Here is a 13,752-nt window from a genome sequence, read left to right as displayed (position 1 = left end):
ATACATAAAAACCATCATGACTGCCTGAATATCTGTATGTCTTTTCATCATAATTCCCATTAAAACAAAGAGCTCCCTGTTTGCTCTTCAGTTTGCCACAAAGACTCCTGACATATTTAAATAAATATTTGCAAGAACTGAAAGAAGAAAATGGTTAGATGAAGAACAAAAGCAACCACAAGGTGAACATGGTTTGAATCACCCATTTCCATAAGCTCCTCCTATTAAACCACTCTTCCTAGAAATTCCAAATTCAGTGGCATATTATGCTTCTATACTTTGCCAGAATGATGACACTTGGTCTCTGGGCAGCTTCATAAAGGTTTTTCCAAGCTACTTGATTCTATGACTCTGTGAAAACCAGAATGTCCCCTGCTCCTAAGTGTTCATAAGGTCAGCTTTTGGTGGGGAAGAGAAGTGAGAGGGAGCAAGGAAGCAGTATTTCACACTATTCCTACCCTTTGAGTGTTTTCTTACTTAAAGTGCTACTGTCTCGGGAGTCAACAATCCAGACACAGTGGAAATTATTTCTGAATTTCCAAATAAGTTAAATAGATTAATGCCAACAGTAAGTCCACAAAAGGATTAAGTTATTTCATTGCATTAAACCATAAGCCTATGAAGTTACTGAGAACCTACACTTAATACATAATCTGTTTCCAAGTAGACAATGAACAACAATTAAAACACTAATACGGATCAGCCTTGCACCTTCTGACCGTAACATTTCACTTCCCTAACAAATGTAACAGTTTGATCCACAACAGAACTCAACACAAGCAAAAAAATTGCAAACATACCTCCTGTCATACAGACCTTAATTCACACTTTCCATGTATTTGAGGAAAAAATATCAGGAAATACTTAGACCAGAAGAACAAGCTACCCTTTTGGTAACAAGTGTATGAAAAAGTGCTTTCTTAAAGCTACTATTTCAGAATGCCAAATTATTCAGAAGCCAATCACAGCATTAATCCAATACTAATAAAAATGTTTTAAAGTATTTCTGCTTAGCCACTGCCAATTAACAACGGATTCCAGATCTAGGATCGTGTGTTCTTAAACTTTACTCAATAACTCAGCATGAAGTACTATTTTTTAATGTATGACGTAAATAGCACTTGTCATTAAACCTCTGTAATTATGTCAAGAAGAGGTAATAACTAACAGATCACAAAATGGAAATTAATTCCCTGAAGTGTAACTGTATCTCCTGGGATATGCATCATCAGCTACCACTGCTAACTTTGATGCTGGTATGCAGGTCTGGTTTTATACTGTCCCTCTTAACAGTGCTGCTGTGACTCTTATCCCTCTTCAATTTAAAGATTTAACTTCTGCGGGAATGAAAATTAATACAAAATAACAGCATTTCTCAACAATACTGGGTGAACTGTTTTAATGGTGACACAGCCTTCCAGGTCACAGATCAGATAATTGCTATGCAGGGTGTCTGCTAAGCAGGCAAAAAGAGCTGTGAGGAAACCAACTTACAAAGTCAAAACGTTGATTCAAAACCAAAGTGAATCATGGACAAAAATACCTTTATAACAAAGAAACCCCAAGTAACCATTTGTGTCCTTTCAACCTATTTTTTCTAATAAAGACACAAAAAAGGTGATGTTTAAAGATTGATTTTTACGCGTTCACACATAATACCTATAGGGAAAAATTAAGCTACTTCTGTAAGAAAAATACATCTCTCATTGAAGTAGTTGTATTTGGTCAACTGGGCCAATAACTTACAGACATTATAAAAGGAGCAACACATAAGAAAGGCTACAGAAGCATTTCAGAAAGTTATTATTTAGATATATGAACAACTTCATGATCAAATGATTCTTTAAAGTAGACTCCAAAAATGAAGCTGCTCACAGACCAAAATCAGTTCAGCAGAGCTAGGGGGATTAGTATGGTTGGAACAGTAGAGCTATTAAAGTTTCCCTTTGCATGTGCTTACAGAACTTTGGTTTTCCTGTGTCAACAGAACCATGACCTTTGATGCCACATCCAGAAAAAGGTGCTTTTTGCAAACTTGGATGCAACTGAAAAGCAAAAACACTCTGCTTAAATTTTTGTCTTTTTTAATTCTCTTGTGGCAAAGAGCCAGGTTCGACAGACAGCAACAGAAGAATAATTCAGACAATATGGAAATAATTTATATAATATTCTGGTAGGTGCTCACTCAAAATGTAAATAAATGAGAAAGAAACTTGATCAATGGTAGCTTGATCCATACCATGCTTGGTTCTGGAGTTATAGCTTTCAATTGTTGATACTGAAGCTAAAGGTACCCTTTAGACACTCTTGTGGCCTAAGTATGCAGAATTGCAAGTATCCCAGGAATACTAAGACAGACAAGAGGAGGAAAATGAAATTAAACTGTTTCTAATGCTTCTGCCCTGATGTTTCCATGACAAGCATTACGCAGTCTGGGTAAGACTGGAAGAACAAGTTTGCTTTGTGATACTGTTGGTTTATGAAGCCAAAATATTTCTATTTGAATTTGTCTTTTAAGAATCACTGTTGTCTATTCCTCCACAGCTATTACAGACTGAAGTTAACAACCTTGACAAAAAAATGGCACATTTATTTTCTAGAACCATTACAAAACCCAGATTTTTCCTCATCATTTTGTGAAAAATACATTTCAATACCTTTCATAAGGGGCTGGAACTTCAGTATCTCTGCAACAATAAGTAATACTAAATATCTGAGATTACTGTACAAAAGCCAAACAGTTGACATCAAAACCAAGCTCAAGAACTGGAACTTAAAAATTTGAACTAGCAACTTTGGCCTACACTCTGAATTAAAAAAAATCCTCAAAACAAAAAAACCCTTAGAGCTGAGGTTTTGTGTGTGTGTAAGTCTATTAATAAAGTGCATACAGAGACAGGAAGTAAGCAGAAAAGATACCTCTCTCTGAAGTTATATGCAACTTTTAATCTTATTTGTGAATTTAGAACCTAAGAAGCTGTCAGACACTCAAACTTTGGTTTTAACAAAGCCTGTCTGCTGCAGAGAACAAGATCTGCTGCAGATAACATTTTAATATTAGTTTATCTCAGCAACAGAAAGAGGGGCGTATGTTTACCTTCGAACCTTGCCCCAGTTCCCAATATCTGGAAACAAGTTTGCAAAGTCATTAGGGATATAATTAACTCTAAGTACTCGCTGAACCTGAAGGTCACCTGAACAGTGACAAGCACAAGGCAGGGCAGAGAAGTGGCTGCTGAATTGATTCAGTTCATTAAAGATTGAGTGCTGAGCTCACTGAAGACCCACTAATGAAAACGAGGTCCTTTCAGATGAGTCGGAAGACTGGTCAGCAGTCTCTAACTCCTAAAATCTGGACAGGGCTCCTCCTAAAAAAAATCTCCTGCTTAATAAAGGTTTAATGTGTTGTATATACATTTAAAATAAACATGTTCAGTGGGGCCTTCCAGGGAAACATGGCTTAATTGCTCGTGGGGGCACCAACCAGCAGCACAACTGGTCTCCCAGCAGTTTTAAACTAATTGGCAATTTCAGCTAAACCCAGCTGCTTTTCTTCTTTGAATCCATACATAGTGGAGTGCAAGTTAATTCCATGAGCGTTTTAACTGAACAATAAGAGGGAGCCAAAGACAGAAGAAGTGTCACTGTGTTCTTGCAGCTATGCAAGCTGTCATGTGAAGAAACAAATAATGAAAAAAAATGTGCCCCACAGGATACAAAACAAACTAAAACCGCACACATCCTTGGAATATGCATTTTAATGGCCTTCTTCTGCAACGCCTTTCAGAATTATTTCACTGATTTGTTTAAAATATAAAGTATCAATGCACTTTTTACTACATCTTTGTAAATAATTCAAATTACTAATCCAAGGACATCCATGAGAAATCAGCCGAACAATTAGACCTTCAAGAGACATTTAGCAAATAAAAACGATAAAATTTTAACATTGCAGGATCTGATCTTATTTTTTTTGAAGCTGAAGGACACTAGAAGTCTCTCCTTTCCAGACCTATTGTTTTGGGAGTCTGGGAATATTTCTTTAAATATTTTCTCACTGCAGAAGAGTTTCACTTCAAATTTAAACTCCTAATGCTGCTGTTACTAACTCAGAGAGAAGCAGTAATGCTACCTCAAGCTCCCTAAAGCTCCCCAGTCCTTCTCAAAAGTGGCTTTGGTTTTGGTTTGCTTTCTTTTCTAATTTGCAGCACAAGTAACACTGCAGGCCAGACAAGCAGAGGTATACTTACCTGCATATACAACATATCAAGAGATAACAGCTTATATGTCATTCTTGAATTTTTTAGATGCACTTTCCAAAATAAAGGCCTAGAGGTTCTCCCCCCCTCCCTTTTTAAAAAAAAAATCTTAAATACTGCAAACCTGAAGCAAATACAATAGCATTAGAATAACATTGTGCTAAATTCTGTTGTGGTGCATAGTACACATATGCGTACTATGGATGGTGTTAAAATGTGCAACGCGGAGCAGGTGCCAGGCAGGTCTTGCAAGGCACGGCAGAGCCCTGCCTGCCTGGGCAAGGGGCACCCTGCTCTGCACAACTAGGCATCTCCTCACCCTCTTTACTGACAACCTAGCCTACAATGAATCTAATTACTTGAAAAACAATTACGTCAATATCACAGAATGGTTAGAGTTGGAAGGGACCTTAAAGCTCATCTGGTTTCAACCCATGGGCTTGGTCACCTTCCACTAGAGCAGGCTGCACCAAGCCCCGTCCAACCTGGCCTTAAACACTTCCACAGATGGGGCAGCCATAGCTTCTCTGGGCAACCTATGCCAGTGCCTCACCACACTCACAGTAAAGAACTTCTTCCTAATGTCTAATCTAAATCTATCCACTTTCAGCTTAAAGCCATTCTCCTTTGTCCTTGTAAAAAGTCCCTCTCCAGGGGACACCCTCTCTTGTAGGTCCCCTTTAGGTACTGGAAGCTGCTCTAAGGTCTCCCTGGAGCCTTCTCCAGGCTGAACAACCCCAACTATCTCAGCCTTACTCAGACGCTCAGTTAAAATGTCTTACTCAGGCACTCTGCAAAATGCCATCCCACGCTGTCAGTTGCTGCTGTGCCTCAAACTTCTGCCTCTAAACATTTAGAACTAATTAGAAACTGACATGAGAAGGCAGGCTTCTGTGATGACATTTAAATTAAAATCAAATAATGATAAAACTTGAGCATGTTTAAGGTTGTGTTTCTTCACAAATTCCAGATTTCCACTCACATCTTTCTCTCTTAGGAAAAAAGCCCCATGCTGCAGCACTTTCTACAGAGAAATGCTTCCCCTATGAGCAGTATCATCAGCCAGCAGCTACACAAACAAGACCACTTAGGATTATTCAGCAAAGCCAGATTTTTTTTTCCTCCTGAAATATGAGTGATGATTTTAAGACAGCTGATATCAACAAGAGATCTGAGGTGAGTGTATGATTTCCTCTTGCAGAACACAAGAGCTGACAATTTCAGATAACTAGAGATGCTTAAAAAAAATGAATAATAATAAAAACAGCTGAGAAACAAATGGTCAAATAATTTTAAGCAAATGAGAAGGGACATCTCTTCAATTTTCATCAGTCTAATCCAGATCTCAGTATACATGTTTTTTTCTAAATTACAGACCAATCTGAAAAGACTGTATCTTTCACTATGCAAGAGCTCCTCCAGATAGCAGCAAATCCAGTTTCTGACTCTCCCTGGGGAAGCCGTTATGAAAGACATCTTTGGACAGACACGCATCTTTGCCTCAAAACCGTCTAATGCTCCCAAAGCTATCCAAGTAGTATGCTACAGAGATGAGGAAAAAAAATACAGTCCCCCTGTGCAAACAGCACTATCAGTGCTAAATACTGTACCTATATGAAAAATGTATTCATGAAGCCAAGACTCCACAACATACCAACACAGCACTGAGCTCCGCACACAGCTCTGCCCCTATCCTCCACTGCAACTTGCACACCCAAGGAAGCACACATCTGTTTTCCTTCTTGGCATGCAGGAGCATAGAAGAAAACAGGGTAGATAACCGCATCTGGTTAGTTTTATTCTTCCTGTGTTCTAAGAAACCTCTGAAAAAAGCCAGCAATAAACTCTAGAAATATTTGTAAGTAGGCAGCCACCTAAACATTAACAGTACAAAGAGCAGAAAAAAATCCTACTTGCAGCACATGAAAAGCAATTAAGCCTTCATATTTTACCATATCTATATAGAGGAAAGACACACGAGAGACGGCAGAGCAACGTTTAGGTGAAAGTAAACAGGGAGTGAGAAAAGTACCAAACATGAAGAAAGCTATATAGGGAAACATATTACAACCTATTGACAAAAAAGTAAAAACCTTGAAGCCTGGCAATGCCAGGATGAACACAAGACAAAAACTTCAACTGGATAGAAAACTAAACAAGAAGTGTTTCAAAAGTGTGTATCAAACAGTAATTTCACTATGGACCTTGGTGAACATGTGTTTCTGTCCTTTACTTTGAAATCTGCACCTGACAGCACAAAAATGAAGTCTCAGTTGAGAAAACATTGTGTTGAAGCTACAGAGGAAAGAGTGCATGCAGTACATGCAGTAATTAGCTCACCACACTCTGCTCAGGATGCTTCCCAACAGCAAGTCACCAAGCATTAGTGGTGATTTGCAGAACTGTCATTAAGGTGAATACTTGTGATTTGGTTACACTGGTTGAAAAGGAGAGTTAACAACAACATGGAGGCAAAAAAGAGGAGGAATAAGGAAAACCATGCTGCTGCCCAGTATCCTCAGCCAATTCCTCACCACCAAGAGGTGATCACACCCCTAGCTCACCATCCCTCATGCCTTGTGCCAAGAGCAGCATTGCTACATTTGGCTAGAGTAGCACCACAAATTCTGATATTTAACTGTTGTTCTCCCTTTCAGAGGAAGTTCCAAGTATGGGCCTAACTTAACAAGCTTATTTTTCTCCAACAGCCATGCATTGGCATTTATATCAGAAGAATTAAAACCAAGATCAATTATTTTACTGTGCTTAAACAGATATTAGCACAGATATAATCACTGCATCACAGAACTTAAGTAATTATGTAATATATAGTGACTAAATTCACCTGTAATCAAGAGGTTTCAAATATTTCATTTTTTAAATACTTTTTTCATGTCATACCCGCTATTTATAAAAATAAAAACCCCTACATTTTTGTTTTAGTATCTGAATTGTATCCAAATAACTCACTCTCATCAATGTACAGCAGCCTTCTGTCTCTAGAGACGCCACACTGTATTTACGGATTTCAGAAGAATTCAAGCAGCTTTTATCCTGCCTCAGTCAGGGATAAAGTTAGAAAAATATACACAGATAAGGATCATTTGCACTGAAATGACGTGATTTAGAATATCCAACAAAAACCACAGCTGTATGAAAGGATAAGTAGGCCGTAAGTTGCTCTAGTGTCATTGGAAAGTCTGCTGTACATGGCAGATCAGGTTCAAACTCACAATAGGGAAAAATGCTCAAGTAAAAGCTGAAACAAATAAAAACTGAGATGCACAGAAGTGACAACCTACACCACACCCATGTTTTCTCCTAGAAAACAATACTCAAAACCAACTTTACTCTGAACTGCATTATTTTTTTATCAGGTAACTGAATAAATACTATAATCGATATTTACAACACTATTCCATAGATTTAACATCTGGGAAAAATATCACTGCATCTCTAAAACAGCAATTTGGAATGAGTTGATGAGGCCTTCACAAGTGACAGTCTGCCATACTTACTAAGCACTTGCCTAATTCAAAACCTGACTGCTCGTGTATCTAGAGCTGCTCTCCCATGTTCCAGTCATACCTAGAAAACAGGAGTTCACTGGTGGCAATGGGCAGGTACAAGCCACCATTCAGGGAGGACTTGACGTGTTATGTTCCTCAGAAGTTACCCGAGATCCCAGGCTTCCATATGAATCACCAATTCATATGTACAATTCAACTTCAGAATTCAGACATAAGATACCTACTTTAAAGTTCTCAGAACAGAATAAAATCAATGCTCTGTGAAGTAAAATCTTTCCTATGCACTTCACTTCTCAAAGCAGGATAGTTCTTTTAGGCATGAGCTGCACTATCAAGTTCTTTTTCAGCCAAAAATTAGGGTGCTCTGAGCTTTACATTAGGCATCAGTCCCTTGACTTTTCATCAGATTCAATGCTAAAGCATATTAGAAGACAAAAAGATAATTCCCACTAAATCATATGTCACCTAAGAAGGTATTTCTGAACTTAAAGTTCTAGTAGATTTACATTTAGAAGAGAAATGCAATATACTTACTAACAGATACTTAGGGTCACAGTGGAGATGAACACAGTAATCCAGTCTGAAGAAGGCATCTACAGAGCACACACTGTCTTTGTGCATCACAGAGTGACCAACTCTCCTAGACTCCTTCAATTGAACAAATAGGTATCAAATAAATTAGATCCTCTAATTTCCTCTAACCCATCAACCATATCTTACTATATATTTCTGCCAGCTGTTTTTTTATCTAAACATCAGATCACAGCTACATAGTAAAAAAGATTAAACTCAACCACATAATGACATGATTTTAAGAAGGGAATTTCTCTATCAACCTAAACAACTTCATCGATGTTTAATTATTCTTAGGAACTACATACATGCAGCAAAAACATATTGAAGACTGTACACTGCCATGGTGCATCTTCAGAAAAGAAAACGCCAACTGATGCTAGCTCACTGATCTCCAAGTTTCTCCATTATTTTCCCTAATGGACTTTAGGTTTATCCTTGCAGATATCTATACAAGGTTGGAGGAGGAGGAACTTTTATGATGCTGATAAAGAATGAGCATCACACTTTGACTGGGGGGGCAGGGGGATGGGACACAACTACCATACTAGCATATTTTCTCTCTAATTTTTTTTTTTCCCAATCTGCTCTTCCAGAAAGAAACCCGGCAGAGAGTACAAATGAATTAACTGAAACAATCTTCCAAAGCCTGCAGTGACCTTTTCACAGGCCTCAAAACAAACACTGCATCTCTACCAGTGTCAACTTGTAAGAAGTCAGTTATTCTTCTAGAAGAGCTGTTCTTCAGCTGGGAATAAATCTTCCCCTGCTTATATTTTGTCCTCTGGCTTGTTTTATAACATACTCTTCTGAACTCCTCTTCCCATTTTCTGAGTGGACTATATCAAATTTCATCTTTGGACCTTTTTCCTTTTAATTCTACCTTTCCAGTTAACATTGCCTTGTGTCATTTAAAGTAACATCTCAAATCCTGACAAAAACATTCATTTGCCTTGTACGATCTCTATCAGACCAAACCCCTTACCGGTCTGCATAATCTGTATGTGGTTTACATCAGACCACCAACTTCACCATGCCATTCACAAATCAGAACTTCTGATTATCATCCGAAGTTCCACTTCTGAAGGTATCACTAATAACATCGCTTCATACTCAGTCAGTTAAAACCGTAAGTGGGAACAAAGCTAAGAGACAGGAGCCATCCCTGACATTTTTATCAGTCTGCTTTGCCTAAAAAATGTCTTGTTCTTCTAGGATTATAATGGGTTATGGCAAAAGAGCTTAAATTAAAAGCACTTCAGTAAGTAATAGCTCCAGACAATCAAGTCATTAAAACTTAAGAGAAGAAAGGATTAGAAGCAACTGCTTTGAAACATATTCTGTGGTAGCACCATCCCTGGATATTGTAGAAGAACATTCACCAGTGCCAGCTGGTTCAGGCTCATGAGTTGGGAGATGAAGGAGACGACTCTACCTCAGCACAGGCAGCTTTCCACAGACAGGCTTCTGATCAGAGGTAGGAACTGTATCTGAAAAGCAGCCCAGACTTCTTTTTTATACCTGCATACCTATGCCAACTGCTGCTGGCAAGGCAGACCAGCTCAGTGATCCAAAAGAGAATAAACCCTCCAAACCCCCTGAAGGTAGTCTTACGCTAATAGTTCACACATTGTTGAGTGATCATTAGATACTGCAAGAGAGGGGGTAAGAACATGTGGAGGAGGGAAAACCAAGGAGAGAAGGGAATGACTGCCTATTTTTATTTCTTCAGTTGTCTCAAGTTAGATCACATTAAGCATACTGTGAAACTGCACTGAATTCCCTCAGTTGCTCCCTGTTGCCAGATGGGCACTGGTCCTATCCTTGTACAACATGCCACAGGCAGGAATCACTATCGCCCAGCACCACAGCAGGCCCACAAGGTGATCAGAACTGTATGTAAACCACCTATCACTGAATATCTATATATTCAACTGCAGGTTTGCAGGACTGTTTCTCTCTCCTCCATATCCCAGACAACGATCACTCATTTAGTCTTAATGGACTGTTACTAAAATAGAGAGATCCTGGGACAATGGTTTGCTGAGGCTTTAGCAAACTTGTTTGGCTGGGTTCACTTTCAGGTGTCTGAAGTCTGGAAAAACAGATGGGCGTCAGCAGCAAGGCAGTGGTTACACACAAGCCTTTTAAAGTCTGCTTTAAATATCAGGAGAGGGAGGGGATGCAACATAGGAAACTGGGCAGGAAGGAAAGCAGGCGAGCTGCATTTTAGAGCTGCTGCTCTTGAGTTGGTCAAGCTGAACTTTTTTTTCTAAATGAACTGAATGAGGAGGCTCTGAATTTAAGAAGTTATTCTGACTTTAATCACATGCTTCAGCCTTTAAAACCTGTAAAATAAAGAAGCTGCATTTTGCTAAGTCTCGGGGTCGGTACACATAACTACATGCCTCCCAAACATAAAAGCAACCATAATGAGTTAGACCAAACACCCACTTAACATCTAGCCTGTCTCCAAAAGTGAGCGTATTTCCAAGGAGAACAAAACTGAGGCATACATGCTACTTTTCCTGTATTGCCTTTCCAGTCTCCCGCTGTTCTAATGGATTTTCTGAACCAGATCCTATTTGTATGTATGCATTCTGCATTTGTATTTTTTTACGTATCCACCCTCACCAGACTTCTCATCCCTTGAACCCATGAGAAACTTTCATAACAGCAACATCTGGCAAACTTACTGTGATGTAGTACCCATTGCACGAAGGTATAAAGCCCCTATTCTTCCCTCAGGAGACATCTCCTTCCCCCATGTTTGTTTGGGCTTTTTTTTTTTTGAGCAAAAATGTAACTACTACTGGAGTCTTAGTTGTTTTTGAAAAATGTTTTTTTTATACTTGCTGGAAGACACATCATCTTTCATTCTGGGCAAAATTAAAAAGCAGTTGTACTTAAGTAGTAAAACTTTACTGTAGCCCCTAAATACTTGCAAGCAAGCTTCAAAATACATCAGCTATGCACTCACAACTCTGCATGGTCCAAAGCCAACAAGAATATAAGTTTTTGACACAAGTTTTGATTCTTGAACAGAAATTTCCACCATTTCAGACGTTTTTTACATAATAGAATAATCTGGCACAATAAAAAGCAGACAGAAATAAAAAAGTAAGGATTTAAAAATTCTGTTTGTTAAATGCCAATTTGCATTATTTCTCCTCTGCTGCATTTTCTGCATTTTAGAAAGGAATCTGTTTATTCCCTGATACTGAAATAACACCAGCTTTTAAACCGTAGATGAGATTTAACAGATAAAAAAATTCATATGCACCCAAGCAGTTTTACAAGAGTTTTACAAAGGTAATTTAATGGTCCTACCTATTAAGTACCATCTTAAAGCATGCACACACAAGACTACTGTTGAAGTCTTCCTGCATTAAAGTTTGTTTTCACATAACTATAATTTGTCAAAGCTTTTGATGCTGACTCTTTAATTCATAGTAACGCACTGTAGAAAAAGAGATTCCTTTGTGTAAAGTTTCTTTGTATACGAAAAAGCAATGAAGAATGGAAAAATACAGAACAAAATCAACCTGTTTTGGCAACTCTGAAAAAAAAAATATTTAAAACTTGTTCATATTACCATTACTTTTGAGCTAATTCACATGATCATAAACTAGCTTAACACTATCTTAAGTAGGCAATTCTAAAATTAAGCTATTCAAAGAATTTCCAGTAAGCTGAAGCAGTTCCAGCATTTAGAGATCCCAGAAACAACAATGGCAACAAGGAGCAGTTGCCCTCCATGGATCTTTTTGCTTTCCTCTGCAACCAGCTGAGCCTTTATTTCACACTATATTATATTCTTTTACTGTATTTCACCTGAAGTGGGCTCCTATAATATATCTTAAACTGGAAGATGCATTTTTAAGAGAAGACAGGAGACATATTCAAGAGAAGGTGGCTGTTCCAAAAGGAGCAGAAAACTGAATGGGACAGGAGAAGCTGCTGGGTGATGATGCCATAGGACTGCTAAATACAGTGGAAGATGACAAGGACAGGGAAAATACCTGCAGTGAATAGCCCATTGGCCAGACAGCGCAGCTAGCAAAAGCAAAACCAAACCCCAGTGTGTGGGGACTATGTCACAAATTCACTCAGCTCATCAGCAATTAGCATGGGAGCAGCACGTAAAGATGGCTGAAGTGGTGGCTTCCTGAAATATCCATACTTTTTTTGCAGAAGCTCCCTACCACCTACATATCCCCCAGATCTCCAGAACGTGGGTGCACTCACTCAGGAACATCTGAGTAGCAGCAGGTGCTACTTAAGAAGAATGTGCACATTATAGAGTGAGAGGAGAGCAAGAGAGAGAAGATTAGGTGTTCAGTGAAAACACAGCAATATGCGAAGTTTCCTGCATTGATTAAATAGGCAGCACCATTCTGTACTAAACTGGTGTGACTCCCTGTCATTCCCATTTACTGTACATAATAGGAAATGGATGGAACACGTAGAAGGAACAGCTGAACTGTGAGATTGTGTGCTGATTCCATTATGAAACCAGTCTGAACAGAAACCTTTCTCGCTCTGTAAGAAAGTACATTAACTACCCCAAATAGAATCCTATGAAGTCAAATGAGCATCAGAAGAAAAACTATGATAAAGATTGCACTATAAAGGTCAGTAACGATTAAACTTGGCTTTTTTTTTCCTTTCCGTTTTCCAAGTAGAACCACGGTTTCACATTCTATTAACAGATCTGCAAACTCCAACACACCCCATCTTGGCTGTATTTCACAGACTCTAATCCTAGTGATGAATCATGCAAGAGTTATCATGCAACAATAACACACCTTCTGCTTTCTCTCCCCCCAACCCAGAGAGTGATGTACACACATACATGAAGAACACGGTCAACATAGAGAGCACATACTTACTTTTAGAAAGTCCCTAAATTACATTCTAAACATAGAAATGTATTTCATAACAGAAAATAGCTCCATCTCCTAGTCCTGTTGCTTTCTTAAGACACAATTCCAGATTTTGAGACACAAAAACCTGACATACGGGAAGTATGCTATCATGCCACATTTTTACCATGAATTGTAAAAACATGAGAATCAATAAATCAAAACAAAATCAATAAATTAACTGAATTTGCATATTTGGCAGATTTTACAGATTGTGCTATTTCAAGAGAAATAAATTCCAGCTATTTTCATCTGAAGGAAGCCCTACGAAGACTTAAGATGGCAGCAGAGGAAACAGAAACAGATTTCTGAGTCTCCAACTTGAGAAGTTCTATGAAGCTGTGCAACAGGCAGTTCCATGGTGGAGGAGAAAGGGTCAGACTCTCCTCAGCCATTCAATAACTAAGTTAGGAAACACCAGAACCCATTCCTTGACTCCCTTCTCTCTTGCACCTTGCAAGAAAA

The 13,752-nt window shown here is 38.5% G+C and overlaps 1 protein-coding gene across 7 annotated transcripts in view; it reads right to left on the bottom strand.

Moving 5' to 3' along the window:
• The window catches only part of PPP1R12A (protein phosphatase 1 regulatory subunit 12A), a 117,471-nt gene that overhangs the window by 54,606 nt on the left and 49,113 nt on the right, over positions 1 to 13,752 (bottom strand). The window lies entirely within an intron of this gene.

Source organism: Pezoporus flaviventris, unplaced genomic scaffold (genome assembly GCF_033815535.1).
Source record: "Pezoporus flaviventris isolate CSIRO_AGI_PZ_B2104156 unplaced genomic scaffold, CSIRO_AGI_Pfla_v1 ptg000016l, whole genome shotgun sequence".
Lineage (NCBI taxonomy): Eukaryota > Metazoa > Chordata > Aves > Psittaciformes > Psittacidae > Pezoporus > Pezoporus flaviventris.
This window is presented reverse-complemented; position numbering and strand designations above follow the sequence as displayed.